The sequence below is a fragment of the Tachysurus fulvidraco genome, chromosome 6 (assembly GCF_022655615.1).
Source record: "Tachysurus fulvidraco isolate hzauxx_2018 chromosome 6, HZAU_PFXX_2.0, whole genome shotgun sequence".
NCBI lineage: Eukaryota > Metazoa > Chordata > Actinopteri > Siluriformes > Bagridae > Tachysurus > Tachysurus fulvidraco.
Genome location: NC_062523.1, coordinates 14,127,051 through 14,139,378, shown reverse-complemented (window position 1 = coordinate 14,139,378; position 12,328 = coordinate 14,127,051). Strand labels below are relative to the sequence as shown.

Genomic DNA, 12,328 nt, shown 5'->3' with positions numbered 1-12,328 from the left:
AAACGTTCCCTTTCTGAATAATGTAGCCCTTAAGAGACAGCCATTAAATAAGCCACCATCTTATGTGTGCTCTCAAATTACTAGCAACAAACAGAGTTGCATACAGGACACACACAAGATCACTGACACTCGGCTGGTCTTTAAAGACTGCTTTCTCTATAGGTCTCGCCTGCTTTCATGCGCCACTTTTAATGAGTTCTGAAAGAGAAAAACCTCACCCTTTTCCCATTCTCCTGAAATTCAATACCCTTCATAACATGACCTGCAGCCTGGGTTTCCAGAAAGGTAAGTCATGTGTATGTGCACGTATGTGAACACATGTGATAAGGGCTTGCTACCACTGTCAACCCCTAGGCTGTCTGTCTGAAAGACTGAATTGAATGACGAGCTCTTCTCTACAAGCCTCTCCTCTATGTCTGATTCAGAGGTCTGTTCCACTCTGTTTATCACACATTCCTGACCGGCCATGTCACCACAAGGCCTCCACTGGCTGGGGGGCATCAGAGCCCAGGGGGTGGGGGTGTGTGACAGGAGAGAGATATAGAATGAGAAAGAGAAAGAGAGAGAGAGAGAGAGAGAAAGAAAGAGAGAGCCAGACACTGATCTAGAGTCCATGTATTTAAACCAACTGTACTTGTACTACACAAATACCTGATACCTCTCTAACAGAGCAGATTTTACTTTATCATCTCAGTGTATTACATGCTTTTAAGTCGGAGTCTGTTTCATGGTGCCAATACATTTATCTACTTGCAAATGCAAATCACCATTTATTTAACTGCCACAGGGTCATGTCTGTGTACACAACTAGTGGACAATGTCTAACGGTTTCATTATGCTGAATCAGGATAGCGTGCACTTGAGATGAGTTTATTGTTTCTGACTCTTTGAGCCACTACTGATAGACGTAAGTGCAAGGACGATGGCACGTGTAGTAACAACACTATAGTTCCAGCCTGATGCCTTTCTAATTTGGACACGAAAATGGAAAAATGGATATTATTCCAATCAGTAAATTATCAAGCCATTGCACGAGACAGAAATGATAGTTCTGCCTCTGAGTGAAGGATTAAATTAGTGGCCCATTGCATTACACATTCACAGCATTTCTTTGGTTAAGCCCCATTAAGCCTCATGAATATTCAGTGTTCCATTATGAATATTCAGTCTCTCTGCGCTGAATGGTAAATGAACAACCTAAACATATTAGAACAGGAATTAATGATCACCTCCACCTGGCCAGTTTCACACAAACATATTCAGACAAGCTGCCATTTGATTGTTTATAAATATCCATACACAGCAAGCATTTAGGTCTAAATATTAACAGAGGTAAAATGAAGGTGATGTTCACATAAACTCTGAAAAGATGCAGCTCCTGCCCAAGACCAGGACTCAGGACCCTTAACAGACACTCATTTTTCTCTACACCATTCTGTTTCAGTTTTTGTCCTGATGTTTTTAGTAGAAACGCATGAAAGGACATCACTTTTTCCATTTTCAATACAACTGACCGAGCTCTGAATATCAAGTATTACTCAATACCAATGAAATACTGACATCCTCCTGGCAACCGAAGCGGCTCTCTGTTGCCAAGTTATAGAGGACAACATGTATAAATGGTTCACATGCATGATCTGTATGTCAGTCACAGACATTCACCATATAATAACTGCCGGTTACTGTTTCAAATAAGAAAATATAATCATTCCAATAAAAATATTTCAGGCCAGTATTTGCCCTGATACACCGATAGTCATTTTCACATCAACAAAGCTTTAGTATATAGTTTAGGATTGATCTCAAAACTCAACAACTCCCAACTTCCTAGGATCAAAAGTATGAAAATTTTGAGTTTTGTGGGTGTTTTTGTTAAGGTTTGTTCTAACCACAATTTTGTATAGTGAAATGCAACAGTTCTCTGTGTCTGCTCATTTGAATACATTAGAACAGTAGTTTCCCATCACTGCTAAACATTTGCAAAGGAAACGTATATATTTCTACAAAACCACCGATTAAAACATGAGTGCTTTCTAACGGCCGGAAAAGCTGTGACCCCTTTGCTGTCCCAGCTGGCTTTGAAGTTGTTTACATAGAAAATTCCACATGAGACAGCAAGGGTGTGTGTGTGTGTGTGTGTGTGTGTGTGTGTGTGTGTGTGTGTGTGTGTGTGTGTGTGCTTTATATGTTTTTGTGGACTAAACATCCCCACCAGGAATTATTAATATCAGAGAGTTTTGTCTTTGTGGGAACATTTGGCTGTTCCTCATGAAGGAAAACTGCTTTTTCCCCCCCAAAAAATTCCTAAAAGTAAGAACCAAAAGGTTCTCTCAAAAATGTTAAGTAATGAGCTACATTAATGATGGTGTCACTGGAGCGATAGTAAGACAAACGTGTGTGTATTGGAGATTGTACAAGAACAGTAGATCCTCTGTTCAAGCTCGAAACAGCCAGACTGAGTTAAACCCTCTCCTTCTCCTCTCTCCAGATGATCACCAGAACCCCAACACCCACTCCACAGACCAGGTTTGGGTGTGGCACAGCTAGCTTTAGATCCAATCGTGTGCCAGAAATCATCAAGTTTGCACTCATCACTAATTCATTACAAAGTACAACAGAAATCTCCACTCATATCACATGAACATGACCACATGCAGATATCATGAACACTGTGGTGTATTAGTGAGTGTCAGTAAGATGTAATACACTAATAACACATAATTAACATTTAGAAGTGCAAGGATTAGGATGACAGCTGATGGGTCCAGAGGGTCAAAGATCAGATTAACAACAGTGAGCATTGACAAACCTGGAGCTACATGTGAATGACACTAAAGCCGACATAAACACAACATCTTCTGCCTATTCACTACCTGTGCGTTTAGCCTTTGTAGTAATAAACTGTAACACACAAGCAACAGCTCGGGGTCATTTTAGCGACACTGTATCCTGCAGTCATCCGAAGGAACATCCGCGGAACAAATACAAACCAAGGACTTACAGGATGTCGTGTTTTAGCGTCGAAAAGTGAGAGGAGCTGCGTCTCTCCACACGTCCGACTTCATATGGAACCTATTGCAGTGCTCAATGGAGACGTGGCTGCCTACAGCTCCTACAGCTCCTACGGCTCCTGCCCAAGTCAGGGGGCAGAACTGACACACTGACTCTCATTACACATGTCCTCTCAACTCAAATACAGACTCACACACCATACTAACTAAACCTCTTCTGGTTTACACACACCAACAACCTTAATCTCGCTCAAACAAGTTTCCCACAGCCGCCTGTGCTCAGGACAATTAAAGGCACAGACACAACTTACCTTGGGTACAAAGCGCACCGACCACCTCGGCTTGTTTCCACCCCGTAAAGGAGCTGGATGTTTTGTTGGGTTTAAATAAAGGCTCCGAGGTCGAATGCTGGCCGAGCCTGGATAAAAGCAGAGCCTGGTTCAGCTGGCTGCAGAGAGTAGCGTTGTGGCGGTCGCCATGTCGGCCGGTTCCCCGTGGAGACACAAGCAGCAGTAAGCAGGAGCGCCGCCACGCACAACCACACAGAGCTAATAACGGCGGGTGCTGGAATTACAGCCGTCTCACATAGCAGGAGTTTATACTGACACCTAGCGGCCATGGTGAGAACACATCCTTCTGTTTACTGCTTAGCAATGCATGTCATGTGCTTCATCTCTCTCTCTCTCTCTCTCTCTCTCTCTCTCTCTCTCTCTCTCTCTCTCTATATATATATATATATATATATATATATATATATATATATATATAGATAGATAGATAGATAGATAGATAGATAGATAGATAGATAGATAGATAGATAGATAGATAGATAGAGATAGACAGATTGAGATAGATAGATAGATACGGACCTCTTTCATGTTTTTGATGAACACTTTAAATAACTATACATTACATGTCATTACAGAGATACCATAGAACCTTAGATTTCTGAGTTTTGCATTTTCGCCATGTAATGGAAATGTTTTTAATTAGTTTTATGTTAGTTTTTGAGGAATTGAGACTTAAGTGAAGGGGGGAAGCTTTGTGACACACTTTCTGCTGCTGCAGTGGCCAGTTCCTGTGTGGATACCCAAAATATTTACACTTCCCAAAATCAGTTATGCGTAAATGTCACCCAAGTTTCAATGAATATTCTTACATGGATACTGTAGACTTGTACCTAAAAACTATTAGGTACAACTGTTATCTACAAGTCTTAAATTATCCAGTGGTTATTCCAGGACTTATTCACACTATGCTCATAGTGCACATTCAAAACACTTTTATTTAAAAAAAAAAATTTGCTCAGGGGCCCAACAGTGGCTTCTTAGTGGACCTGGGATCAAACTCACAACCTTCTGATTGGTAGCCCAAGACCTTAATCACTAGGCTACCACATACCTGCTGAACATGCATATACACAGATCAGACATAGCATTAAAATCACTGGCATCTTGGAAGAAGGCAAGCCAGCTGAAGCAGTGTGATGCTCTGTGAAATGTTCTTCTGGGAAACGATGCTTTGACATAAACCACCTACTTAAACAGTGTTACAGACCTTCATGGCAAAGGCATTTTTTAATGGCAGTGGCCTATTTCAGGGACCAAAGTGTTGAATTAGCCTTCAAATTCCCCGGACCTCAATCCAATCAAGCATTTGTGAGATGTACTGGACAAAGAAGAGGTCCATAGAGGTCCCACCTCAAACTTACAGTATTAAAGGATCTGCTGCTAACATATTGGTGCCAAATACCAAGTACACCTTCAAAGCTCATGTGGAGTCCATGTCTTGATGGATCAGAGGTGTTTTGTTAGAACCTACAAAATATTATGCAGGTTTTAATTTTAATTTTCAAATTTGATGGTTTATCAGGGTTGGGGGTTCGATTCCTGCCTTCGCCTTGTGTGTGTGGAGTTTGCATGTTCTCCCCGTGCCTCGGGGGTTTCCTCCGGGTACTCAGGTTTCCTCCCCCGGTCCAAAGACATGCATGGTAGGTTGATTGGCATCTCTGGAAAAATTGTCCATAGTGTGTGAGTGTGTGAGTGAATGAGAGAGTGTGTGTGCCCTACGATGGGTTGGCACTCTGTCCAGGGTGTATCCTGCCTTGATGCCTCGTGACGCCTGAGATAGGCACAGGCTCCCCATGACCCAAGAAGTTCAGATAAACGGTAGAAAATGAATGAATGAATGGTTTATCTGTGTGTGTGTGTGTGTGTGTGTGTGTGTGTGTGTGTGTGTGTGTGTGTGTGTGTGTAAAATAGTGATTTATTATCATAAACATGCACTAGAGTTCTAGCCTCTGTAGTAACATTCATTTAAACTTATATATAAACATTTTTTAAATGTATCTATCTATCTATCTATCTTAAGATTTACATTTCTTTCAAAAAATGTGGTGTAATCATAAAATGTTAATCATTAAATGTCAATGTAATTATATCATCATTATTATTCTATTCTATTTATTACAGTCTATGTCCCTGTCTTGGCAAAGTTGTCGTCAGACGTTCACAGGGACCGGGATCTTGTGGGGACCAGACAAAAAGTGACCTGAGTAACCGGTCTTGAATGCTCATCAGTCTAGGAGAGAGGCAGTCAAATAAGAAACTTGTAGGACAGGGAAATGCCATGTTCATTAACATGAAAGAGTATCAGATATCATATCCTGCAAGGTAACAAGGCAACCGGATGCTATTTAAGGTGAAAAGAGGAGATCTTATTTTCATTAATGTGCCCAGTGATGGAATATAGCTAATTCAGTATTTTCACAGTGTACCCAGTGTTCCTGATAGTACCTAGATCCATCATGACACTGACCAAGAAAAAGATGCTACTGAACATGACTGAATGAATAGACATTCTATCACAGTGAATAGTGAGAGGATGGAATAATACTACAGATAGAACAACATTAGTTCTATATCTTTTACATAACTATAAAGTGTTATAAAGTGTATAACATTGTATCATGATTTTAAACAATTTAAAAATGTGGTTGATTTTTTTTTCTCCCACCTTTCCCAGGGCTTTATTTGATTCAGAACCTCAAGTATCACTCATACACAAAGACACACACAGGGAGAACATCCTTTAGTTCATGTTTAATGTTTTGTAAGGTAGTATGTGGTGTTTAAGTGAAATAAAGATGTTAGCAAAACAGGACATGGCAGAGCCATTAAAGTTTTATTCATGCATTGCTGGCGTTCAAGAGCAACCATTTAGATGAATAGTGGATCACAAAGACTTTATGGCTGTTTCTTTAAGACTTTATGACTCCACTAGTGAAAGCTAGAGTGAAACAACAGCTGCACTTCCTACCACCTACCAGCAGAGGACGCAAAACATTTATGTGAATCAGTATCCACACACAGAGGACAAAACAGACGCACAATGTCATTTAAGTAGCTTCACTCCACATGACAGTAGGTAAAAAGATAAATTATAAGAATTAAATTCAAGTGACACCAGTTCAGCAGACAAAGGAACCTTAAAACATAACACATAACTGAAATGCCTTGGGAGATTCAATGGAACAAATCAGCTAGTAGCTGTTATTGCCTATTGCTGCTGAAGGTTTTACAGTGTCATCTGGAAACAACTCACTTGGCATCTTGGTAATGGAAACTGGCACCGTGGACCTTTTCCTACAGGAAAGCATTTTGATTTGAGTGACAGAATGTAGGCTTGCACCTGAGCACAGTTCGCTGGAGTGTGGAAGAGTGATGATTGAATGCTCACTCTCATCACCTCCACTTCTCACAAACTGAAATGAAATTTCCTTCCGAACAAATCCAAGGTATAGTCTGTGATTTTAGAGCAACAAAGGGGCAACAGGTCACTGGATACGTTCTTAAGCTCAAGAATGAACATTTCTGCTTTTTAACTTATAGACAAAATAAGATGCAAGCATTAATTGGATGTAACTTCTTGAATGACCTCAGTATATTTAATCACCAATGTATTAAATATATAAGCAATAATGTAATGGTGCAATACAAAGTTAATAAGAATCTATATAGGCAGCTTGTGTTAATTGATTCATAATAATATACCATGTGGCTTCTCTCTCTCTACCCATCCCGAGACATCCAGAGATTGTACCAGCCCCGATTGTCTTCCGTGTCATGAAGATTTTGGACCTTCACTGTGATAAGGCCAACCATGTGGTCTTTGAGGACAACAACCTCCTCATCAATACAACATTTGTCAGACTGTATATTTATAATCACATCCTCCAGTGTCACCCACATGAGGATGAGGTTCCCCTTTTAGTCTGGTTCCTATCAAGGTTTCTTCCTTTACCATCCAAGGGAGTTTTTCCTCCCCACAGTCTCCCGAGTCACCTAAGACTTGCTCATTGGGGATAAATACAAACACAATTAAATATTATAGATATAAATAGATATAAATATTATATCTAATATTAATCTTGAATTGTTTGTATTATATTAATCTTTATATTAGCCTTTTGGTCTATGTTTATGTTTTGTAAAGCTGCTTTGAGACAATGTCTATTGTAAAAAGGGCTATAGAAACAAATTTGAATTAGAATTTACTTTACACTTGCAGGGATTTCCATAATTAAGATAGAAAAGATAAGCAGATAAGCAAGGAAATGCAAAATATCATTTTACTAATTTGGTGACCAATTGAAATATAATAATTAATGATTTATAATCCCACTATCCAGTGTCACTCAAAAAACAAACAAACAAACAAACAAACAAAAAAGAGTTCCCAGTTTAATCTGCTCCCTCTTGAGGGTTCTTACTCATCAGGACTCATGTAGGTTTTCCTTGACACTGTCACCTCCAGCTTGCTCACTGGGGATCTAAATCAACAGGCATTTTTTTGGGGAGGAAAAAAAGACAATATACTTGCATTTTTTTTTTTTACTTTATACTGGGTATGTGAATAACAGAAAGAGCTTACAGATATCTTTATTCAGGGTTCTAAAATGATCCACACATCTGTTCAGTAGTCTAATAGCCACAACTTGACACTGCACATGAGGTCTTAGGCTGGTCTGTGTCTGTTCAACCATGAAAAACACATGTTGTTCAGCTCCTCCAGAAGTTGAAGTAACTCCATAAGAATTTAACACACTAAGCTTTCCAGCACTCTGTGGTACCCCCCTGTGGGTTTGTGTGGCCAGCCGTTGTCACTCCTAAACACTTCCACTTATAATAACGTCACTTACAGTTGACCCAGGCAGCTGCAGCAGTTGTGAAAATTTGATATACTGAGTTGTTGGAAAGGTGGTACCCTTCAGAGCTCTCCTTTCAAATTCAGTTGTTTATTCTGCAGAGATTACACAACAGACTGCGCAATTTTACACCTGTGTCAGGAAAGGGTGCACCTCGAATAACCAAATCCACTAGGTAGAAGGGTGAATCAAAGACTCATTACTACACAATTCTTAATAAAAGCACTGGAATAAATGATCTTTATTAAACTTTTGTTTTGTGTAGCTGGCATCTGAATGGAGACTTCTGTATCTGCAAAAAACGAGCAATATATATGAGCAATAATGTGGCAAGAGTGTAGAAATTGGTAGACTGTATAATCAGAAGATAATCAGAGATTCTTGTACACTGTGTGTGTGTGTAAGTGAGAGAAAGGAGGGGGTGTAAACTGGCTGTGGTGCCTCCACACCACCCACTCGTGACTATGTTGGGCAGAGGGATGAGGGATAAAAGATGCAGCTCTGTTCTTCTCTTCATTTCTTCATTCCTGCCACCCACCTGCTTTCTCTTTTCCCTAAGAGGAAAAGCTTCTGTCATGAGTGTATATCAATGTTGAGGTAAAGGTTATGAGACACTGTAGGCAAAAAAAAACAAAAGTGCACATGCACTCAAACATTCTCAGGATGTGTTACAGATTACAGACCATGTCTGAATGCTCTTTGAGGTCACATGATCTTTTTTAATGTTATGGATAATTCCCTTTGGAGAATATTATGCATTATGTATAAGCATCAGTCTAGCATTACATGTATGACCCTAAAGCAATTTGACAAGTTAAAGCATGAAGTTTGTGATGCTGGTATTTGTTGAAAATTATTGCAGGGGTGCCATTTCCTGCCCAGTGATTTTCCAGCGTTGAGAAACCGCTCAAGCAGAAGCAAACCTTCTACGCACACATGAGACATGACTCATATTGCACATCTACACCACTATGAGAACCGCGAAGGTGAGACAGCCTAGGAGAAAGCTTAGCATGGATAGTAGCAATGTTGATAGCATGTTTTGAGATATTTAGTTATAGTGGCACTTGTAACGCAGAGATTCCCATCAGCACTTTTACTCTATTGTCTAGTGTCATGTTCTCTAAAAATAAGCTGACTGTGAAGAATAAGAGGAGGAAAAACACCATTTGTAACTGCAGCAGAAAACCACTAGCTGCACTAATGCTAAAAAAGAATCGCCCAACTCATTCTCTCTCTCTCTCTCTCTCTCTCTCTCTCTCTCTCTCTCTCTCTCTCTCTCTCTCTCTCTCTCTCTCTCACACACACACACACACACACACACACACACACACACACACACACACACACACACACACACACACACACACTCATATCATTAGAGGCATCAGTGGATATACAGTTGTGCATTGATCTCATTATGGATCGATCCTATTACCTCCTATTAACTCCTCAACACAAGACCGCTCTTTCACTTACTGCATTATACAAAGAAAACTTTAAAGTGGGACGATGGGTTCAAACTCTGAGGATGCTGAAAATTTAGCTGCACATAAAAATGCTGAACTATAGCATGTTCTGCTTCACTCTTACCAATATGCATTTCTATATTTCTACATAAACTCATTCTTGCTTAGAGTGAGTGTGCTTTGCTCTAAACATAGCTTGCTTGCTTGTTTACTTTAGCTCTAAGGACAGAGCTGAAGCAACCGGGTGTATAATCTCATAAGTGAAATAAAGTCAGGGTTGCCAGATCCATGATTTCCAAAACGAAAAAAAGGGCCCTTGAGCAATTCTCTTAAACTTCAACTGCTCAGTTTTATAAATGAGTTCAATATAAGTTGCTCATTTACAATAAGGAAATATTCACTCATTTTCTACCGCTTATCCGGACTACCTTGGGTCACCTCAGGCGTAATCGGGCATCAAGGCAGGATACACCCTGGACGGAGTGCCAACCCATTGTAGGACACACACACTCTCATTCACTCACACACTACGGACAATTTTCCAGAGATGCCAGTCAACCTACCATGCATGTCTTTGGACCGGGGGAGGAAACCTGAGTACCCGGAGAAAACCCCCAAGGCATGGGGAGAACATGCAAACTCTGCACACACAAAGCGGAGGCAGGAATCGAACCCCGACCCTGGAGGTGTGAGGCGAACGTGCTAACCACTAAGCCACCCCCCCGTGGGTGCAATGGTATACTTTTCTTTTTTTAATATGTGGCATCCGATCACATTCTTACTCAAGTTAAGTTTGATGAACATCAAATAAAACAGAGAGTACATCAAATATGAGTTTTTGGTCTTTTTAATTTCATTTTGTTTAAGTTATAGTGTAGCAGAAACAAAGCAGGAGACGGTGACACCCGTAAGTCACTGACAAATACTGGCCAACAAATGGCCAACAAATTCCATAAGCTCAATGCCATGCTCTAATAACAGTCGGGAATGATGGGTTGGGCCCATATGGAAAGCAGTGCAAGCAGAATATCATTGCTGACTTTGTCTGCTGTGGTCTGCAAATCGAATAAAGCCGTAGCACATTCTTCTGCAGCATTATTCAACCCTGCACATTAAGCCATATAAAGAAAGATTCTCACTGAGAGGCTGAGCTTCCTGTGCTGTTATGTGAAGAATCCCAGTACACTCTCTGAGTAACAATGTATTTTCTAGGCTCTATCCTACAGTATGGATGTTTTTCACATTCCATTTGTTAATATGGTTAATATGGAGGCTGTTTGCATTTTCTAAACATCTTTTCTGATTTAAAATGTCTTTCCATCTTCTGCCACTTGCATGTTTTCACATCTCTCTTATCTTCTACCTCCTCCCTTCATCTCTCTCTACAGTGTTGCTGTGGTAGCTCTGTGTGCTACTGAGCAGAAAACTAGTGAGAATAAACTGCATGGAACAATATACATATCAGTCTTCTCCTGTGAATCCACAAACCGCTTGGTAGCATTATTATTTAATGATCATGCCTCGACGTTAAGATTTCACACTGATAAGACTGTTATACACGGTTGCACAAACACACACAAACACATAACACACACCTATATGGACATACAGGTAAACCATGACTCAGTTTAGAACTCAAACATGAATGCAGACTCCAGACTGCAAGTTCTCCCGAGATCTCACCCAGCATCTCCCGTCTTCCCACGCATCAGAGAACATCCGACTGCTGCTATCGCTACCTTATGTAAGGCTTTCGTTGAAAGCAGTTCTCTCAATGCAGGGGGTCAGGAGGGAGAGACCGACCAGAGACTGACAGCCTCAACTCGATCGCACATTAAAAATACTGCAGAGGATGTGATTTCATAAGAGTGAAATGCAGTGACACATAAAATGTTTTTTATTCATTTGTTCAAATTCAGTAAGAGCTTTATCCTGGTCAGGGTCCTGATGGTTCCCAGGTATATTCAATTCAATAAAATATTATTTGCATAGCACTTTTAACAATGGACATTGGCTTTACAGAAATAATAATAAAAAAAAAACTTTAGAATTAAAAATGACAACATTTAAATTTAAATTTTATTTATATGTAATCTGAAACCAACACAGAGAGCAATGTGGGAATACACTGGACAGGATGCCAGTTTTGAACTGTATCAGAAAGAAATTAAAGAAGTAGGGTGGTAGAAAACGCAGAGGAAACCTACATGGACACATGGAAAACATTTAAAACTATACAGAGAGTAACTCAAGCTCAGGATTAAACCAGGGGCCCAGGAGTTCTGCCACTTAACGCTATACAAAAGTAAAAAAGTAAAATAATCTAACACTGGCTTTGTATGTTTACTGTCAATTTCAACACCATTCTCAAAATTGACACTGATTAAAACTTACCCAAAGTTTTTTTAGATAGAGAAAGAGAGGATTTGGATATAGATGAACAATTCATTTTTATATTGAGTTTAGAATGTTGTTTACATCTGCACCCTTTTTTTCTTGCTCAGAAACCTAAAGTGCTTTTCCAGTCTCAGTTTGTGCATCTTCACCTCACACCACACTCAGAATGCCTGCAGCAGCCTCCTGTGTGAACACATCAGCGCACGTTTACCGGTCACTGCGCCAATGCTGTGATTACTTTAACA

The 12,328-nt window shown here is 40.0% G+C and overlaps 1 protein-coding gene across 4 annotated transcripts in view; it reads right to left on the bottom strand.

The window, feature by feature from the left end:
- The window catches only part of LOC113654214 (FERM, ARHGEF and pleckstrin domain-containing protein 1), a 46,844-nt gene extending 43,317 nt beyond the window's left edge, over positions 1–3,527 (bottom strand). Inside the window, exon 1 of one of the 4 annotated variants that reach the window (XM_047814758.1) lies at positions 3,323–3,527. The gene's annotated coding sequence lies outside the window, so the exon portion shown is untranslated. Of the gene's footprint in view, positions 1–3,001; positions 3,159–3,322 lie in introns of those variants that run through there. The other 3 variants (XM_047814756.1, XM_047814759.1, XM_047814757.1) reach the window with 3 other exon arrangements.
- Positions 3,528–12,328: the final 8,801 nt, after the last annotated feature.